The sequence below is a fragment of the Hippopotamus amphibius genome, chromosome 8 (assembly GCF_030028045.1).
Source record: "Hippopotamus amphibius kiboko isolate mHipAmp2 chromosome 8, mHipAmp2.hap2, whole genome shotgun sequence".
NCBI classification, from domain to species: Eukaryota; Metazoa; Chordata; class Mammalia; order Artiodactyla; family Hippopotamidae; genus Hippopotamus; species Hippopotamus amphibius.
Window position 1 is genome coordinate 42,791,785 of NC_080193.1, and position 21,682 is coordinate 42,813,466.

The window sequence follows — 21,682 nt, forward strand, 5'->3', positions numbered from 1 at the left end:
CTCAATCTGCGCATGTGCATAGGTGAGAGGCGGGGCCTGACAGGATCCCCACGCGGCTTTGCTGAGTGACCCCTTTGTTCCAGCTGAGAGGAGGTCGGCGCCGCTTCCGGAGGAGGAACCAGGAGAGGGGATTGCGGGTATACTTTCTTCAAATTGTGAGCTAACTCTGATGCTCTCAGAAATACCCCCTTTTCAAAAATTCGAATGAGAAATTTGTCGGGGGCGGTGCTGCAGTTTCTGTTTATTCATCCCTGAAATTGGGGGTCCTGCCTGACAGTATCTTAAGATTTTGAAGGAAAGCACCGAGATGAGTGAAGCACACGGAGTTTGCGCATTCCCCATGCTTCTAAGTTATCTCTTTTCTTCACTCGGAGTGGAGACCAAGTTATAAAAACTGAGCCCTAGGGTGCAGCCACTTTGGAAAACTGTTTCCGCAGTGTCTAGTAAAGCTAAACTTACTCTCATCCTGAGAGTCAGCAGTTCCCCTCCAAGAGGACTGAGTGCATGCGTCCACCAAAAGCTTGCACGAGAATGTTCATAGCACCTTTATTTGTAATAACCAAACACTGGTAACCCAAATGTCTATCAGCAGTTGTACCCGTAAATAAATTGTGGTGTGGTCATGCAATGAACTACTCCATAGCAACAGCAAATTCAGGCATACCTTGGAGATATGTGTGTTCAGTTCCAATAATAAAGCCAATATTGCAATAAAGTGAATCACACGAATTTTTTTTGTTTCTCAGTGCGTATAAGTTTGTTTGCACTGTACTGTAGTCTATTAAGTGTGCAATAGCACTAAGTCTAAAAAAATACATACCTTAATTTCAAAATGCTTTATTGCTAAAATATGCTAACCATCATCGGACAATGCAGGGTTGCCACAAACCTTCAATTTGTTTAAAAAAAAAAAAAAGCAGAGCTTCCCTAGTGCCACAGGGTTAAGAATCCGACTGCCAAGGCAGGAGACACGGGTTCGAGCCCCGTCCAGGAAGATCACACATGCCGAGGAGCAGCTAATCCCCATGAGCCACAACTACTGGGCCCACGCACCGAAACTACTGAAGCCCAAGCACCTAGAGCCCGTGCAGCAAGAGAAGACACCATAATGAGGAGTCAGCGCGCTTCAACGAAGAGCAGTCCGCTCTCTGCAACTACTACGGAAAGCCCACGCACAGCAACGAAACGCAGCCAGTACATAAATAAAAAATTTTTTAAAACAGTATCTGAAGAGCAATAAAATGAGGTATGCCTGTAATTATTGATAAATGCAACAAACTGGATAAATATCACAGATACTGTTAAATCAGGCACAAAAGAGGACACTGGATGATTGCATTTATATGAAGTTCAGAATACAAGTTAAAAACAAACAAGTTTTCTTCTAACTTTAGGAAAGTAATTTGGCAATATGAATGAAGAATCTTAAAAATATTTATTACTTTTGACTCTAATTCCTCTTCTAAAAATCCAACCCAAGGATAGTCTCAGAAGTGTAAAAAAAATTGTGTACAAAACTTCCATTTAAGTATTATGGATAATAGCAAAAAAAAAAGGGAAGCAGTTTAAATGTCCAATAGCAGGGAATGGCCAAATAATAGCATCCATACAATAGACTATTACACAGACATTACAGAGTATCTATACAGAGTTTTTGATGACATCGGAAATGCATATTATCTGATTTCAGTGGAACGTGAATATGAAGAACTATACATATGTGTATGTAATGAGAAATAACCTAAGGAAATAATATGGTGGGATTAAGGATGTTTTCTTCAAATACATGTGTTTTGCTTTTGTAATCACTGAGTGGCAAAGGGTGTGTTTTTTTTTAAAGCAGCAACAGGTTACTGACATGTTAAATTATTATTAAATGCACCTCTATTTGTTAACAGTTACAGTATACAATTTCCTATTGATTGATTAACATCATACATCATTTGGAATTCTTTCTCTTTCCATTTTTTTGGACTAGACTTGGAAGTCACCGGGCATTATTAACAAATATCAGAACCCCACACCTCCCCGGGTGCCTAGAGTTTAGTCTTCATTCCCTCAATTCCAGGAAGTCAGGGATTATCACAAACTTGGAAGCAAAGATTTAGGAAAGCAAAGATTTTACTCCTGGGTAGTGTTAAAAAACAAATTTCAACTGAGTAAATTTTAAAGCTATTATTGGCTTTATTCAATGATTCATGAATCAGGCAGCATCCAACCTATCAGATGGGAAGGAGCTCCAAGGAGACTAGGCAGAAGGGAGCAGGAACAAGGAAGTTCTACTAGCAAAAAGTAGATTGGCTGCAATGTCACTTTCCTTTAAGGGATGGGGTCTATCAGGCAAGTTACTTAACTAGAGCTGATTCCTGATTGACTGGTTTAAGATTTGCATTTCTGGAAGAGCCGAAACTGTAATTAAGTCTCAGTTTAGTGAGGTGGGGCTTAGCGTAAATCTTAGCGTAAGTGACTCTATTTGGGGCCTGTTGTCTTGTTTTTATCAATCCCCCCTCCCCTTTTTTTAGGCCATGCCCTGTGGCTTGTGGGATCTTAGTTCACTGATTAGGGCTGGAACCCACCCCCCCTGCATTGGGAGCCCAGGGTCTTAACCCCTGGACGACCAGGGAAGTCCTTCGATTCCCCGCTTTTGATGAGACTCAGCCTGAGATGTGATCAAAATTTAAGACATTGGCATTACTCCCAGCTGCTGCTCTGACATTCTCTAAGTTTTTGCTGAATCTCTGGTTTTACAGGTTGCTACACTGGGTTTACAAGTCAGTCACTCTCTTCATTCCTTTTCTGATGTTCTAGTTTTAGGGAGATCTTTTGCTTGGTGGTTAGTGACTGCAAACACGCATTTGAAGATTCTGAGAGAATACCAAGCCCCAGGACGACTACTATGGTTATCATAAGCAGGATAATTCCCAATAGCTGGCATGTACTTTGGAGCCATGGTCCCCAAGACCCAAATCAATCAGAATCAAATAAGTCAGAGAAAGACTGCATTGAAGGAGTCACTTTCTTAAGACAGCTGGCTTGTTCACTGATCTTATGTAGCTGAGTCTCAACTTCTTCATAAGTGTCAATCTAAGTGCAACAAGTGGTGTTAGCCATAGCACAAACACCTCCTTGCTCAGTTAAAAGATAACCAAGGGTTATTCTATTATCAAAAACAACTTCAGGGACTTCCCTGGTAGAGCAGTGGTTGGGAGTCCACCTGACAATGCAAGGGACACGGGTTCAACCCCTGGTCCGAGAAGAGCCCACACGGCACAGAGCAACTAAGTCCGTGCATCACAGCTGCTGAGCCTGTGCTCTAGAACCCGCGAGCTACAACTATTGAGCCCACGAGCCACAACTACGGATGCCCACGTGACTAGAGCCTGTGCTCTGCAACAAGAGAAGCCACCGCAGTGAGAGGCTCACGTAGACAAGAGAGCGCACAACGACGAAGAGTAGCCCCTGCTTGTTGCAGCTTAGAGAAAAGCCCGCGTAGCCAATTAATTAATTAAAAAAAGAAAACAACTTCAGCCAAAGAGTCTAGGGATTTTCGTTGGGCAGCTATTGCCTTAGCAGCAGGTTCTACACTATCTTCAAGAGTTAAGGAAAGGTTCCTGATCACAGCCTCATTTGCACTTGCTCCTAGCCAGGGGAGTAGGGACCTGCCAAAGGAAGTGAATTTTGAATCACGAATGCCTCCTGGTAATTCCCATTTGGGTCTGTGGCTGAGGACTGAAAAGGTGATAGCCATGGAGCTCAGTAAAATTTAAGGGTCTTTTAACTACACAGGCAGTTCTCTCAATCCATTCTGGTGGTCTCTGTCTTGTAATTGATGTATTTAGACCATTCATATTACTTTAAATATGAATTTATTTAAGCTTATTGAGATAGGTGGATTAATATATACCATATTTGTAACTGTTTTCTATCCTTTGCCTTTATTCTCTCTTTTTTATCTTCCACTCAAATTATTTTTTGCCTCTCTGGTTTTAATCAAAATGTGATTCCATTTTTTCTCTTCTCTTAGTATATCAGTTGTACTTCTTTTAAAATTTTTTAAATGGTTTCCCTAGAATTAACAATCTAAATTTACAACTAATCTAAATTCACTTACAAATAACACTGTATTCTTTTTTTTTTTAATATTTATTTATTTGGCTGTGCCAGGTCTTCTCTGCAGCACCGGACGTTCCTTGCAGCATTCGGGATCTTTAGTTGCAGCATTTGGGAACCCCAGCTGCGGCATGTGGGATACAATTCCCTGACCAGGAATTGAACCCTGGCCCCCTGCATTGGGAGAACAAAGCCTTTGCCACTGGGCCACCAGGAAAGTTCCAACACTGTATTTCTTCCTGGTTGATGTAGGTATCTTAGAGTTTTCCCAGTTCCTCCCTTGCATCCCTTTTAAAATTTCTCTCATACATTTCACTTATCCATAAACTATTATCACCAAATGTATTTTTGTAATCATTAGTTTGAACGAAGTGAATTTTTTAGATAAGTTAAGAATAAGAAAAGTAAAAACTAAAAAAATATTTTATTTGGGGACTCCCCTGGTAGTCCAGTGGTTAGGACTCCAAACTTCCACTGCAGGGGGCATGGGAACAAAGATCCCATACAGCCGCAAGCCACTGCCAAAAAAAACAACAAAAAAAATTTTACCTTCATTTATACCTTTTCTAACACTCTTCCTTTCTTTATGTACACCCAAGTTTCTGACCTACGTCATTTTCTTTCTCTGAAGAACTTCCTTTAACATTTCTTGCAAGGCAGATCTACTGGAGACAGATTCAGTTTCTATTTATATGAGTCCGTATTTGATCATTACTTTTTTTTTAAATTTATTGGCTGTGTTGGGTCTTTGTTGCTACAGGCAGGCTTTCTTTAGTTGCTGCGAGGGGGTCTACTCTTCATTGCCGTGCACAGGCTTCTCATTGCGGTGGCTTCTCTTGTTGTGGAGCACAGGCTCTAGGTGGCTCACAGGCTTCAGTAGTTGTGGTGCGTGGGCTCAGTAGTTGTGGCTCATGGGCTTAGCTGCTCGGCAGCATGTGGGATCTTCCTGGACCAGGGCTCAAATCTGTGTCCCCTGCATTGGCAGTTGGATTCTTAACCACTCTGTCACCAGGGAAGCCTTCACAGGTTTTCTTTGTTTGTTTTTTTGTTTGTTATTTTTAATCATTTATTTTCTGCATTGGTATAAATTTTTTTAGCTCTTTATTGGGATATAATTGCTTTACACTCTTGTACCAGCTTTGGAGGTACACCAAAGTGAATCAGCTGTATTTATACATATATCCCCATATCCCCTCCCTCCCGTGACTCCCTCCCACCCTCCCTGTCCTGGCCCTCTAAGGCATCACCACAGGGTTATTCTTAATGCTGGGTCCTGGCGTCGCTATGGGGTTGCTCAGACCAGGGTGGCTCCGGCTATTCAGGCCCAAGCTTCCCCCACAGCAGTGTGTTATAGTCAGTACCCCTCCCACCCCAGGCCTTGTCTCTGCTAATAATGCTGAGTGCTGCAGAGGGGTAGCTCAGCCCTGGGGCAAACCCTCAACCTAAAGGGAGCTGGGCTCGTGCTGCCAAACTTGTGGCAGATGCTGGCCCCCAGTGCCAGGGACAGGGGTGAGGGGCAGAGTCTGCCCAGGTAATTGCCCATAGCATACTGGAGTAAGGTCAGTCCTCAGATAGAGAACTACGCTTCAAGTACTCTCCTTCAGCTGCCAACCTCCAAAGGCAAAGCATGTACTGTTTGGTCTGCTTCTAGGATGCAGCTCTGGAATATATGAGCCAAGAATGGGCATGGGTGCACGGAACCAGCCTGTGCAAAGGTCCTGGAAGGATGGCATGAGTGCACTGGACACCCAAGGACCTGAGGCAGCACAGGTAGAGATTCACCCCAGATCCTCTGACGCTTCCCAATGTCCTGGGGTCTGAGGGTTGGAGGTGTTTGCCTTGAGGGTGATAAGCTTATTGGCAGGACAGCAGTCCCTTCTCCCATGGCCGGGCCCCAGAGCTGTGGGGGAACTAACTGTGCAAGACAGAGTCCCCGGTCCCTGTCCAGCAGAGGGGGACTCTGGAAAGCAGGGTCCCTGGTTCAGCAGCCCCTATATGAGGTGGCAGCTTTGGGAACAGGAAAGGTCCTCCTCCTGCCCTTTGCCTCGGTGCCCATGCCACCCAGATCCTGCTGGGGGGTGGCAACTGAGGTAGCAGCCAGGGAAGGCTGGGAGGGATATATGTACCGTATATATTTCCCAGTGTCTGTGGGAGGGTAGGAGCCTGATTTTGATGGGTACTAAATAGCACAGATGTTCGAATCACAGAGAAAAACCACTGCAAACTCAGGAATAACTCAACTTGTTGGACACACCCCATAGATCAACCTCAGCACTTAAAACTCTCTTTCTGCCTTTGGTTTCAGTGAAGCAGAGCTCAGACTAAGTGCTGGTCTCTCTTCCTTATCACAACAGTCTTGAATAACATCTTCCCTGCCTGTTTAACATTCTTGGGTGCAATTTTTTTTTGACGAAAGTAAAATGTAAGCCTTACAGGGATATATATTCTTTTACTCTTTATTCTTTATGTTATAGTTGTCATATGTATTACATCAACACAAATTGAACCCAATCTCTCTGAGATTATGGTATAATTTTTTTCATTCAAAAATCATAGATGTATTAAAAGAATTTAAGAAGAGGAAAAAAATAGACTATCTCATTTATCCAGATACTAACACTTCTGTTACTCTTCCTTTTGCCCTGAAGTTCCAACTTCACGAACTCTTATGTCATTTCACTTCAGCCTGAAAAAATTCCTTTCACATCATTTTATATCTAGTTAATCATCAGATATGATTAATGCTTCCAGTTTTCTTTCATCTTCATCAGCCTTTGTTTTGCCTTCAGTGGTAAGGATATCTTGCTGCATATAATGTCCTGGGTTAGTAGCTTTTTCTTTCAGTACTTTAAAGATATTATTCCCTGGTCAGGGAACTAGATCCCATATGCTTGCTGCAACTAAGAGTTCACATGCCACAACTAAGGAGCCCACATGCCACAGCTCAGACGCACTGCAACCAAATAAATAAATAAATATATATTTTTTAAAGATATTATTCCAATCTTATCTGGCCTCTGTTTTCTGATAAGAAATTACAGGCCTTTGAATTGATATTCATTTATGAATAATGTGTCATTTTCCTCTAACTGCTTTCAAGATTTCTCTTCACCTTTGATTTTTAGCAGATTGATTATGGTGTGTTAGGTTGAGGGTTTTCTGAGCTTCCAAAATCTGTGTTTTACAAATTTGTGAAGTTTTTTTTGCCATTTCCCCTTCTTATATTTTCTCCTGCACTAACTTCCTTCCTTCAGGAACTACAGTGGACTGGAAATTATAACTTATTTTTTTAATTGAAGTATAATTGATTTACAGTACTGCATTAGTTTCAGATGTACAGCATAGTGATTCAGGTTTGGTTTTCTTTTTTTTAAATTATTTATGTATTTTGGCTGCATTGGGTCTTCGTTGCTGCACACGGGCTTTCTCTAGTTGTGGCAAGCAGGGGCTACTCTTTGTTACAGTGTGCAGGCTTCTCATTGCGATGGCTTCTCTTGTTGCGGAGCATGGGCTCTGGGCACGTGGCTTCAGTAGCTGTGGCACAAAGGCTCAGTGGTTGTGGCCCGCAGGCTCTAGAGCCCAGGCTCAGTAGTTGTGGTTCATGGACTTAGTTGCTCTGCGGCATGTGAGAGCTTCCTGGACCAGGGCTCAAACCCGTGTCCCCTGCATTGGCAGGCAGACTCTTAATCACTGTGCCGCCAGGGAAGTCCTGGGTTGTTTTGTGGGGTTTTTTGCAGATTATTTTCAATTATAGGTTATTGCAAGATATTGGGTATTAATTCCCTGTGCTATACAGTAAATCCTTGTTGATCATCTGTTTTATATATAGTAGTTTATATTTGTTAATCTCATACTTCTAATTAATTCTGCCCCCACCCTGGCTTTGGTAACCATAAGTTTGTTTTCTGTGTCTGTGAGTCTGTTTCTGTTTTGTATATGAATTCATTTGTATTATTTTTTTAGATTCTATGTATAAGTGATATCATATAGAACTTGTCTTTCTCTGACTTACTTCATTAAGCATAATATTCTCTAGGTCCATCCATGTTGCTGCAAATGGCAATATTTCATTCTTTTTTATAGCTTTACATATATATGTATGTATGTCATATATATATGCCACATCTTCTTAAGCCAGTCATCTGTTGATAAGCATTTTGGTTGTTTGGCTATTGTAAATAGTGCTGCTATGAACATATTGAGGTGCATGTATCTTTTCAAATTAGAGTGTTCCATTTTTCCAATACATACCCAGGAGTGGTATTGCTAGATCACATGGTACCTCTATTTTTAGTTTTTAAAGAAACCTCCATACTGTTCTCCATAGTGGCTGCACCAATTTACATTCCCACCAACAGTGTAGGAGGGTTCCTTTTTCTCCACACCCTCTCCAGCATTTATTATTTGTACACTTTTTGACGATAGCCACTCTGACTGGTGTGAGGAGACACCTCATTGCGGTTTTGATTTGCATTTCTCTAATCATTAGCAACGTTGAGCATGTTTTCTTTTGCCTGTTGGCCATCTGTCTGTCTTCTTTGGAGAAATGTCTGTTTAGGTCTTCTGCCCAATTTCTGATGGGGTTGTTTGTTTTTTTGATATTGACTTGTATGAGCTATTTGTATATTTTGGAAATTAATCCCTTATCAGTTGCATCGTTTGCAAATATTTTCTCCTATTCCATAGGGTGTCTTTTCGTTTTGTTTATGGTTCCCTTTGCTGTGCAAAAGCTTTTAAGTTGATTAGGTCCCATTTGTTAATTTTTGCTTTTATTTCCTTTGCCTTGGGAGACTGATCTAAGAAAATATTGCTAATGATTTGTGTCAGAGAATGTTTTGCCTGTGTTCTCTTTTAGGATTTTTATGGTGTCATGTCTTACATTTAGGTCTTTAAGCCATTTTAAGTTTATTTTTGTGCATGGTGTGAGGGAGTGTTCTAGCTTCATTGGTTGACAGGCAGCTGTCCAGCTTTTCCAGCACCACTTGCTGAAGAGACTGTCTTTTCAAGTGTCCCTTTACTCATGTCAAATAAATACTATTCTAGATTCTTTTCTTATATATGATCAATCAAAATGCCATGAGAAGAATGTAAAAGTCTACTCTGAGTTGCGATTTATTACTAATAAAGTGGTTGTTATCCCAGAAATAGGGATTGTGAAACAGTTTTGTCCATTTAGAACTCTGTGTGAACATTTTTTTGATAGCAATGGTATTTTTTCCTGGCTTATTGAGGTATACTTAGTATACAGCACATATTTAAAGTTTATGATTTGATCAATTTTGACATACATACTACAGTATAATAATGATTATATCCGATCTGCACCCTGGTTCCTGGCACAGAACTTCAAAAATCCTCGGAATTTCCTGAGTGGTGAGGTTTCCTTTGTTTTGCCAATGACGTGGCTCATTGTGGGTCCCAGATAGCTTCAGGCTGGGAGTATAAGAAAAAACAAGTGCATTATTAGATGCAGTTGGTTTGAGCCAAACTTTGGGCCAAACTGTCTTCCAGGGAGGGGAGGGGGCTAGAGATTGAGTTCAGTCACTTGGCCAGTGATTCAGTTAATCAAGCCTCCATGATGAAACCCCACTAAACCTCTGGGCACTGTGCTCAGTGGAATGTCCAGGTGGTGAGCATATTGACGTGCTGGGAGGACTCCACAGAGAGAGGGCGTGGGAGCTCTGCATCTAAGAGCCTTGTAGGCCTCACCCATGTGCAGCCTTCCTAAGAAACTGCCACTGTACCTGTTATGGAAAACACTGACTGAAACCGCCCACCCTGGCCAGGCACCACAGTAACCATTTGCATGAGTTATTTTAGGACAGGAGATCCTGGTAACTAACAAGCCACCACCAACCAGAAGAATTCGGGAAACCCCATCACCATAAACCCGAGACTGCGAGCCACGTGGCAGAGCAGTCCTCCTGGGTTCCCTTATCCTCCTGCTCTCCACCCGAGAGACCCTTCCCTATAAAGTCTTTTGCTTTGTCAGCACGTGTGTCTCCTCAGACAATTCATTTCCGAGTGTTAGACAAGAGCCCACTCTCGGGCCCTAGAAGGGGATACCCCTTCCTGCAACATAACTGTAGTGTCTTCTTTAGTTCTATGAATTGTCTCCGGAGAATTATTGAGCCTGAAGGGTTATGGAAACCCCTAAATACATAGCCAGTCTATCAGAAGTGTGGGTGGCCTAGGGATCCCCAACTTGCATCTGGTGCTTGATATTAGAACAATCTTGCGGATCTGATGCTCACTCTGTGTGGTGAGCAACAGAATCACATGCTCTCCACCCAGCTGGGGGAAACAGAGCACTGGGGTGCAGAAATGTAGGTGTCACTGTGATCTTGCGTGGGCTCTCGCGGTAGTGGGATCACGTGGGCTCTCGCGGTAGTGAGAGCACTGAATCCTAGTCACTAGACCAGTGGTCAATGACAAGGCCCTGGCCCTACGGCTTTGTAGAAAAGAATTCCCATAAAGACGGAAAGTAGTGAAACAAGTCAAGTATTTATTAGGAAAAAAGAGCAGAATACGTGTGGATAGACACATGGGCAGACTCAGAGAGAGAGTCGCACCCTCATGGCAGTTTGAATCACTTTTATGGGGCATTACTTTCCTTTGACCAATCATTCTAATTTGCCTGATGCAAAGTCCATATTTGGTGTATCTCAGGATTTTCCCATGTGTGCACGCGCATCTCTTAGCCAAGATGGATTCCATTGAAGAGGCCTATGGGTAGGTTTGGCCACATGGCATCGCTCCCCTTTTGATCTCCAAGGAGGCTTTCTGTGCATGTGTACTCGGGAAGGTCTCCTGACTTCAAGAATGAGGAATATGTGGTCTCTTATTTTCTATCTGGGCAGGGCCCAGCCTCCTCTCCCAATTGCCCTGTTATTCCTGTCTCAGAGTATCAGTCCACAGGGAAAGAACTCCGACCGTTTGCCCTGAGGGCCCATCTGTCTCTTGCCTCAACTAGAAGGACGCCGACTTGCTGAGACACGTGTTTTGAGGGGAGCAAGGATGAAAGGTGGGGTAATTCCCTGGTGGTCCCGTAGTTAGGACTCTGCACTTTTGCTGCTGAGGGCCTGGGTTTAATCCCTGGTTGGGGAACTAAGATCCCACAAGCCATGCGATGTAGCCAAACCTTTGATTCCAGGGTGGCCAAAGGTCACTTGTGGTTGAAATGACCGCTGTGCTAAAAGTTAACAATAGAACTTAGAGATGAAGGACCCCGCTCCTGGGGTTTTAGCTCACTGAATGCATAAGGAATTGTAAGATAATGAGAAAAAGTTAAGTATGCCATCCCTTCATTATTATCATTTGTAAAAGCTAAAATGAAGTTAAAATAGAGTGCTGGGTCAGGTCTGGATGCCGGCCAAGCTCAGATTTCAGTCTTTCTGAGCTACAGCCACTAGCCTCAAAGCTTTCCCCAAAAGGAAACATTAGGCTTGGACAACAGACAGTACCTCTGAGACCTCCAATTATCAAATGTAGTGCAGGTCAGGGGGATGGCAAAACCAAGAAATTACTGAAACCAGGAGGTAGAGTGTGAAGGAGTTGTCTCATTGTGTGGGTTGGTATCACTAGCTTCCTGAAGAACTCTTGCTGAAATAGAATGTGAGAGGGACTGACTTGGAGGCTGTGTCTTTTTTGTTTTTTTGGTTTTGTTTGTTTGTTTGTTTGGCTGCGTTGGGTCTTCGTTGCTGCGCATGGGCTTTCCTTAGTTGCAGACAACAGGGCCTACTCTTTGTTGCGGTGCTTGGGCTTCTCAGTGCAGTGGCTTCTCTTGTTGCAGAGCACAGGCTCTAGGTGCGAGGGCTTCTGTAGTTGCAGCACATGGGCTCAGTAGTTGTGGCACGTGGGCTTAGTTGCTCCGTGGCATGTGGGATCTTCCTGGACATTCTGATCGCTTCTGACAGTGATTGAACCCGTGTCCCCTGCACTGGCAGGTGCCACCAGGGAAGTCCCTGTGTCTTTGGTTTTGAACACTGTAGAGTGGAAGAGCGTGTTTGGGTTGATACAGGACCCACGTCTCACTCTGGAGTCATCACAGATGGCCGTGCATGATTCAGACACACCACAGATTATTCCTGAGAAAACAGCTAGCCTGGTGGACTAGATAAAAGCCACTGTAAGAATGTGTTTACCCTCAGAAGGGAGCTATCTGACTCTTCCTGTGGACGCCAAGCGAACAGTTCATCTCCGATGAAGCAGCTGATACGCTTTGTGGCATATCAGCTGGACTGGCTTTATGATGATCAGGATTTTAATGCACAGACTATGCCCCCTTTACAGGGCACGGCCAGCACTGTTATTAAAGGGCCCCTTTTGCCTGGGCCCACCATGTGGACCTACTGCTGCAAAGTCGCACAAATGGCCCCAAATGACTTACAGGATTTTTCTTCCTCAGTTTCACATTATGGGTCTTATAGATGCTAATTAAAAATAGATTAATTGACAAAAACATGTAGAAGGGCAGAAGGGAGTGTAAACGGACTCATCCCAGCACAATGGAAATCTTGCCATGGTTTGAAAGGAGTGGGATGAATGAAGCAAACATTAGTGGCACTGAAACAAGGGTCTTTATGAAGCCCTATCAAAGGATAGTGGACCATTGGGACCTCCTCGGGGTCCCCCAACAAGTCTGTCCACTCTACTTAACCCAGTTTGGAGGAATTTTAAAAGCCAGAAGGCAAAGATTACAGTGAGAAACCTAACCTGGAATCAACTGGGGCAGTAGTCAAGCAGATTTATCAAGGTAAAGATTGACAAAAGGGCAGTGTATCTTGGCTCAACCCTCTGCTGGGGACACAAAGCCTTATGCACCTGAGAGATGGCATGAGGAGGAAGTGGAGAAGTTTCTCAGACTCCTTGACAAGGTAACCTTGTGAACTCTGTAGTACTAAAATCAGTGGGGGAGACTCTGATGGAGCCTACAACTACATTGACAAAATGTAGAAATGCAAGAGTTGGGACTTCCCTGGTGGCGCAGTGGTTAAGAATCCACCTGCCAATGCAGGGGGCATGGGTTCGAGCCCTGGTCCGGGAAGATCCCACATGCCGCGAAGCAACTGAGCCCTTGTGCCACAACTACTGAAGCCTCCGTGCTCTAGGGCCCGCCTGCTGAACTACTAAGCCCACCTGCTACAACTACTGAAGCCCACATGCCCAAAGCCCATACTCTGCAACAAGAGAAGCCACCACACTGAGAAGCCCAAGCACGGTGACAGAATCAAAAGACCCATGCTCACTGCAACTAGAGAAAGCTTGCATGCAGCAACGCAGCAAAAAAAATAAAGAAAAAGAAAAAAGAAATGCAAAAGTGGATAGGATTAAGGTGAAAAGCTTGGATAAAAGTTGAACTGTTTTTTCAAGCTCTGTGTGAAGTGGCTGTGTCTGTTTTACCTGAACATATTATGGGGCTGGATATTGTGTCTGACTGGAGAATGTTTCCCCTACCTGCCATGATAAAACAAAAGGCACAGAAATCACCCTTCGAGCAGTATTAATTGGACATGCTAAACAAGAAGCAATAAGGAGTCCAGAGCTCACACAATATAAAATAGAAGCTGAAGTACTGGTACAGACAAATTCTCTGTACAACAGCCCTCTGTAGAGCGCAGACTGGGGTTTAAGGCGAATTCCTCTGGGCCCCCAACCCCTGCAGCAACTCCTGACATCTTAGACTAGAGAATTTCCACTTGAGAAGCAAGTATATATAGCTTGCATCGGTCATTAATTGACTCTGCCCTACAATCAAAGGACATAAAATAATCTTGAAACCTAAACTACCCGTAATATCTTGGGCAATAGCAGAGAGACACTGTAACATGGAGGGCAATGCCCAGATGAGTCCCGTAATAAAATGGAAATGGTTTGCACAGAAACATGCTGCAAGGGGAGTGCAATGGGTTACTCAGCACATTTGTGAGCTGGTATGCTTGTTTCCCCTAGGACTGGCTTTGGAACCATATGAAGAGTGGTCTAATTCCACTGCCTCTTGGACAGTGCCCTATAAACAATTTCTGATTGACCAGCGCATAGCTGCTTAGCTTTTGGATGGCAGTTCTAAGGTGAACAGAGAGTGTTCTGTTTGGAAGATTGTCACGCTGATCAAAGAAAGCAAAAATAAATTAGCTCAGTGGGCTAAATTGGATGCTGTTTGCCCCTGTTTTTTATTGATGTATGGGTGGTGACCAAGAGCCAGGCCAATATGGTCAGGCAGAAGGGCATAGGAAAACTGCCTTATTAGAAGGATGCCCAAATGGAACATGGCCCTGGGGAAATCACTACAGAAATTTGAAGAGTGCATTAAAGTCAGATGTGTCAATGCCCATCAGAAAAACCCTTTTCCAGATTCATAAGATGATTGGAATTGACAAGTGGATATACCAATGTGCTTGCTTGAGGTGGCCACCTTGGTCGACGGACTGCAGTAAAACAGATGGATAAATCTAGATGTTTTCTTCTTGCACCCTCTGAGACACAAAATGCCAAAAAGAACTGTTCTGTCAGCCAGAAATAGTGACAGAGACTGCAGATGGCCATGGAGCAGATTCCCCAGGGGAAAGACTGGCATTGGACCAATGTCAGAGTCCCAGGAGGCTGCACACGGATCCTGATAGGAATAGACCCTGACTCTGGACTGGACTGTATGTACCAGGTGGTAGATGCAGATGCTCAGAGTACAACAAAAGAACCAGAACAGAAGGCCCTGCACCAATTTAGAACATCCAGTTACATTTTCTTAGACCAAAGAACAAGCACTCATCCTCAGAATAATGATTTGATAGAGAATTGGAATATGCAATTAGCACATTGATTTGTCTAAAACAGCAGGAGACAGAGATAGATGATGGGCTTGCTTACTTGCCTTCACGAGTGTTTGCTCACACTCACCGTGATGGGCGCTAAGGGTGTGTCCCCACCAAACAGATCCTCCCATCTTCTGGTGGATCTGGGGGAGAGGGGCTGGGAGAGGATGCTGATATGACTACACAGTTCTTCCCTTTGGAGGAAGACGATGGTATGTCCTTCCCCCAGTCCATCCCCCACTCACCTCAACTTTTTTTTTCCTATCTGACCTAGTAGTCCCAGGACTGGGCCACAACTACAATTGTCAGAGCAGGCATGGTTCCTGGACAGGAAATTGTAACTATACTTTTACATTTTTATTTTATTTGTTTATTTATTTATTTATTTATTTATTTATTGGCTGAATTGGGTCTTCGTTGCTACGTGCAGGCTTTCTCTAGTTGTGGTGAGTGGGGGCTACTCTTCATTGCCGTGCACCGGCTTCTCATTGCGGTGGCTTCTCTTGTTGTGGAGCACGGGCTTTAAGCATGTGGGCTTCAGTAGTTGTGGCTTGCGGGCTCAATGGTTGTGGCTCTTGGGCTCTAGAGCGCAGGCTCAGTAGTTGTGGTGCGTGGGCTTAGTTGCTCCTTGGCATGTGCAATATTCCCAGACCAGGGATCGAACCCGTGTCCCCTGCATTGGCAGCTGGATTCTTAACGGCTGTGCCACCAGGGAAGTCCCTATACTTTTACATTTTAAAGTCAGAATCCCTAAGGGCCTGACTCAGTGGGCCATGCTTTCACTTCCTCTGGCCAAAATGGGGTTAACAGTGAGTGTGCCTATATTGTCTACTGTAGAAACAGCCCACTGGTTCTATGCCAGTGGAGAGAAGGGGAAGTAATACTGCAGGTGAAAGAATGAATGCATGGATTATGCAGTGGAGGAAATCCTGTATTCTTCACAACAAGCTCTTAGCTCAGTTATGCCAGATGCCTGAAAGAATGAAGCCAGATAGAGCTGAGACCACTCCTTGTTTTGGAACCTGGCAGTCTCAAATGGAAGCCTGCACACCTGTGTGACCCTGGCCCAGGAGACATCTTGGTCTTACATCAAGATGATGGGCTGAACTAATTATGAATGACTGAAGCGAACTCTAGTAATGTGCCAGCACCTTTGGACTGTTACTTTCCAGGTTCCATCTACCATATGCAATATGATCTAACACTGACGCTATTGGTAAGATTATAAGATGGTATTGGTAGTCAAATGTATTGGGTAGTACATTGGAGCTAAAAACTCACTACCTGTACCCCATTGCTCCTCCAAATATTAGCTGTCTTCATGTTGTTGCTATTGTTGTATCTGTTATATAAATGCTACACCAAATACAGATGCTCAGACAGGTATGGTCATTTTGCTATAAGGAGACCATGGTTAAAGACTAGGAGAGGGGAAGGCAGACAGAGATCAACTTTAATCATTTGGGCGATGCTTTCATCAAGTATGCCTACAAAATGAAACCCCAGTAAAGATTATGGACACTAAAGCTCAGTGGAGTTTTTGTTTGGTGAACACACGGATGTGCTGGAGGGTGACGTGCCCTGACCCCACAGGGAGAGGGGATGGAAGCTGTGCTTCCAGGACCCTCTCACAGGCCTTGTCCTGTGTAATAAATACATACATATAATAATAAATAACATAACAGAACTGTAATAATAAGTATAGCACTTTTCTGAGTTCTGTGAGTCATTTATAATGAATTACCAAACCTGAGGGGGTCATGGGTACCCCTGAATTTATAGCCAGTCTTTTGGAAGTGCAGGTAGCCTGGGGACCCCCAAAGGGTGGCTGGTATCTGGCAAGTGGGATCCTCCCAGCCCAGGGATCGAACCCATGTTTCCTGCATTGTGGCTGGTATCTGAAGAAAGGGCAGTTTTGTGCAAGAATTTGTCCTTAATTCTGGGATCTGATAGTAACTCTAGGTGTTTAGAGTCAGAATGGGATTGCAGGACACCCAGGTAGGGTGGAAAGAGGATGCACATATACCCATGAAGTAATGGTGACAGGACTTTTTACTGAGAAAGTTGACACTTGCAATTTTCCTTTGTGGCGAGATGTAATCTAGGGGAAAGACACACCACACGAAATGACGTATAGATGCACCCTAGTCCCTATGACACAAACCCTACCCTCTAGAGGGAATACAGCTGCTTGTGGAAACGCAGCCATAGTTCTTTACCTCGAAAATCATTTTCTTTTGCCCCACCCTCAATCCTCACTCCCACCAGAATGTTGGAATTGGGTCGGTTCTCTAGATGAAAGCCAGAAAGGAAGGCCCACCTTTCTTTTCATCTGGATTATTTTCCTCAGCAAGTAACTTCTCAGAATATGCACAGTTTTTTTTCCTTTCTCTCTCTCTCTTTTTTAAACCTATGCTCTCTCTTTTTTTTTTAATTCATTAATTAATTTATTGGCTATGTTGGGTCTTCGTTGCTGCGCACAGGCTTTTTCCAGTTGTGGAGAACGGGGGTTACTCTTTGTTGCGGTGCGAGGGCTTCTTTTGTTGTGGAGCATGGGCTTTAGGCATGCAGGCTTCAGTCGTTGTGGCATGCAGGCTCCACAGTTGTGGCTGGTGGGCTCTAGCGCGCAGGCTCAGTAGTTGTGGCCCACGGGCTTAGTTGCTCCTTGGCATATGAAATCTTCCCAGGCCAGGGATCGAACCCGTGTCCCCTGCATTGGCAGTCGGATTCCTAACCACTGCGCCAGCAGGGAAGTCCCTTCCTTTCTCTTGAGGCCACCTGCAGTTACAGAAATGAAACCACTATGAGGATCAGGTCATGCTGTCTCTTGTTTGCACAGATCTTTTGTTCTCCTTTTGACTTTAGAAAATCAGATGGGAACAGTGGTCAAGACAAGGGATCCTATGAGGAAAAATAGAGGACACCTACACGTACCGAAAGACATAAACTTTTCTTGGAGGATGTGTCTCTCAAGTCTATCCTGGTCATTAATTACAAAAGTCTTAATCAAAGAGGAAACATTGCTGCTGAAGAAAAGGTCCTCTACCTGCAGTCTCTAATCTGAAACGTGCATATTTTAGTGCCTCTTAAATCGGAAACAGTTGACATAAAGGGGGAGAGATGCACTGGGAGTTTGGCGTTAGTTAGGATCTATGTTGTCCCTCCATTGTGTATCTCCCACGATTTGAGCATTTCTAGGGCTTGTGGTGATAATGCTATCAAATGCCACTAAAGCATCTCCTCAGTTCTTATTTGCTTTGGACCAGACACTAGGGAATAATCCCAGCAGAAGGTTGCCCTTCTTCTTGCAAACTCTCAGAATATGCGAGCTGGCCAGAAGCATCTGAACTTCCTATGTGCTTTTTGCACATTCCCAGAACGACTGATGTGAAAAATTCAGAAAATACTAACTGTGGGTGAGGCCGGGCAGCATCCAAACGCTCTTACACAGCCAGTGTGAGGATCAGGTGTGCACTCCGTTTGGAAAACTCTTGGTCAACATCCACTAAAGGCAAACATAAGCATCCCTGTGTCCCAGTGGTTCTTCTGGCAGAGGAATACCAGCAGAAGGGCACACATATGTTGCCAGAAGACATTCACAGGAAGGTATATAGCAGAATTATTCTTAAATTTCCCAGGGACTCCCCTGGTGGTCCAGTGGGTAAGACTCCGCACTCCCAATGCAGGGGGCCCGTGTTCGATCCCTGGTCGGGGAACTAGACCCCTCATGCATGCCACAACTGAGAGTTCACGTGCCGCACCTAAAGATCCTGCATGCCACAATGAAGATACCATGTACCACAACCAAGACCCAGCGCAGCCAAAATAAATAAATATTAAAAAAAAATTCCCAAAGGTGTAAACTACCCAAACCCTCATGACAGTAGAAGGTATAAACCAGTTCTAGCGTATTTCAGTAAATGAATGCTGCACGTTCACAGGGAAGAATGACTCTTAAAATATATAATTCTATGAGTGACTCTCACCAAATGAAACCACACACAAAAGAGATCAGGTTTTCCTTTATTTGCAAGTGGTTGGCAATGGGGATGAGGTTCATAAAGTCCCTGAGCTGTACAATCATGTTATGAAAGATTTTTTGGTATGTTTATAATACTGCAATTAAAAGTTTTAAAAAAAACAGTATGTTTCAGACATACTATGAAAATCTCAACAGTGACACGTTTGATCAGGTCCCATTTGTTTATTTTTGCTTTTATTTCTATTGCCTTGAGCGACTGACCTAAGAAAACATTGGTACAATTTATGTCAGAGAATGTTCTGCCTATGTTCTCTTCTAGGAGTTTTATGGTGTCTTGCCTTATATTTAGGTCTTTAAGCCATTTTGAGTTTATTTTTGTGTATGGCTTGAGGGTGTGTTCTAACTCCATTGATTCAGATGCAGTTGTCCAGCTTTTCCAACACCACTTGCTGAAGAGACTGTCGTGTCCCCATTGTATATTCTTGCCTCCTTTGTCAAAGATTAATTGTCCATAGGTGTGTGGGTTTATTTCTGGACTCTCTATTCAGTTCCATTGATCCATGTATCAGTTCTAGTAGTTTTTGTGTGGAGTCTTTAGGGTTTTCTACATATAGCATCATGTCATCTGCATATGACTATTTTACCTCTTCCCTTCCAATTTGGCTACCTTTTATTTCTTTTTCTTGTCTGATTGTTGTGGCTAGGACTTCCAATACTACACTGAATAGAAGAGGTGACAGTAGACATCCTTGTGTTGTTCCAGAATTTAGCAGGAGAGGCTTTCAGCTTTTCACCATTGAGTATTATGTTGGCTGTGGGTTTGTTATAAATGGCTTTTATTATGTTGAGCTATGTCCCCTCTATACCCACTTTGGTGAGAGTTTTTATCATGAATGGGTGTTGAATTTTATAAAATGCTTTTTCTGCATCTCATGAAGATGATCATGTGGTTTTTGTCTTTTCTTTTGTTGATGTGGTATAAAGCATACTTTTCTTTATGCATCATGTTTGCTAATGTCCCAGTGGCCGTAGAAAGTCACATGATCAAGGCTGGAGTCAGCATGGGAGGTCAACACCACAGGGCATGGCCACTTGGAGGAGTATAAAACAGACAGTTTTTACCGTCTGCTATAACGTACCTGGCAGAGATACAGGAAAGAGCAAATGCAAAGTGATGGAGTCTGTAGTAGTAGTAGTAATAGTAGTAGTAGCAGTAGCAGTAGTAGCAGTAGTAGTAGTAATAGCAAACAATTATTTGCACATAATAGGAAATCAAAACATGTGATATTAACAATTCTCATTTTATAGATGAGGTTCAGTGAAGTTGAGTAACTTACCCAGGGTCACACAGCTAATTAGTAGAGGAGCTAGAATATGCACCCAATGCTGTCTGATTCCAAAGCTCATTTTCACAGCTGTGATCTTCTGCAGGCTTGCCAGCACATGTTATATAGTTCTACCAATACGGACTGATAGAAGCCTTAATCTGCATTGCAAGCCCTGTTTTTCCCCTTCATGCTTCCCCTCATTGCTCTCAGACAATGAGAATGCCTGGCCACGTTTTAAAGGAGCTAACTGACTATTCTTTTTCTCACCTGTATCCAAGATTGAGGGCAGTTGACTCAGGCATAAAGTAGAAATCATGATTTCTTTAAATAAGATACCCACCCACACCAACAAAGACCAAGTGGAGAGTCTCAGCTTCCACATGGTCAGGCTGTAATGGGGGCACCTCAAACCCCTTCTTATGGGGAGGCAATTGGTTGTGGTGTCAGTGAAGGCTGAGCAGGGAGTCAGGACTTTTCTTTGCTCCCGGGCAATGAGGAAGCCCTCCATTCCCTGATATCAGTAGAGTTTGGAGAGAGACTGGACTGTGGGAAGACATTCAGGAACCTTTCTGAAACCTTGAAAATGTTAAAGTATGTGGGCCGAGCAATGGGATTCAGAATGTCCTGCTTGAGCAGTGGAGGAACTGAGGGTGCGGGGCGTGGAGACTAACATCACCCTGTTTGGCCCTGAAGGACGGCTGGTTAGCCAAAGACGGGTAAGATTCCTCAGAGGAGGAACAACCTAAGACAGGCACAGCCGCAGAGGGGCCAACAGGGGTGGTGCATAGAGCCTTCCTTATATCACCCTGTTTGGCCCCAGAGGATGACTGGTTAGCCAGAGACGGGTAAGATTCCTCAAGGGAGGAACAACCTAAGACAGGCACAGTCGCAGAGGGGCCAACACAGGTGGGGCACAGACCCCTAATATCTGAGAGAGGTCTCCTGCCCCCAGGGCTGTTTTGCTCTCCACCCCCAGCTCAAATCCACACCTGCTCAACTCGGACCCAGGAAGTAAACAAAGATAATTGCCTCAGTCATGTGAGGCCTTTGATTGTTTATGAGTGTAACCTGAGAATGTTAGCCCACGAACTCAATAAAAGCAACCTGGGATGAGTCAGCAGGGCTCTTGATCCGAGAGGTCTTGAGCCCCCCGGTCCCACTTTTCTCTTCAGTCTGTGTCTGTGTCTTCTTCAAGCCTGCGGCACCCGTCACTCACCTCGCGTCGCCGAGCTGGTCTCGGCACTGGACTTCCACCCCCACCCAGCAGTAAAAAGATGGGCCACCCTCTCCCCACTAGGGTGGTGTCAGAGGAGGCTTTCACCACCACCTGGTGGCAATGAGGCCACTCTCTCTACCCTCGGTGTCAGTGGAGGTCACATGGGGATCACTCACGGAGTGATCACACATGGAGACACTCATACACATCCCTATCACTGCAGCCCTAATGGGGA

The 21,682-nt window shown here is 44.0% G+C and overlaps 1 long non-coding RNA gene across 1 annotated transcript; it reads left to right on the forward strand.

Annotated features, from left to right (window-relative positions):
• The first annotated feature begins 19 nt into the window (after positions 1-19).
• LOC130858898 (uncharacterized) lies at positions 20-18,054 on the forward strand. Its single transcript, XR_009055136.1, has 4 exons — positions 20-137; positions 4,165-4,358; positions 5,762-5,880; positions 17,787-18,054. It is a non-coding gene; the product is annotated as an uncharacterized LOC130858898 (long non-coding RNA).
• The last annotated feature ends 3,628 nt before the right edge of the window (positions 18,055-21,682 follow it).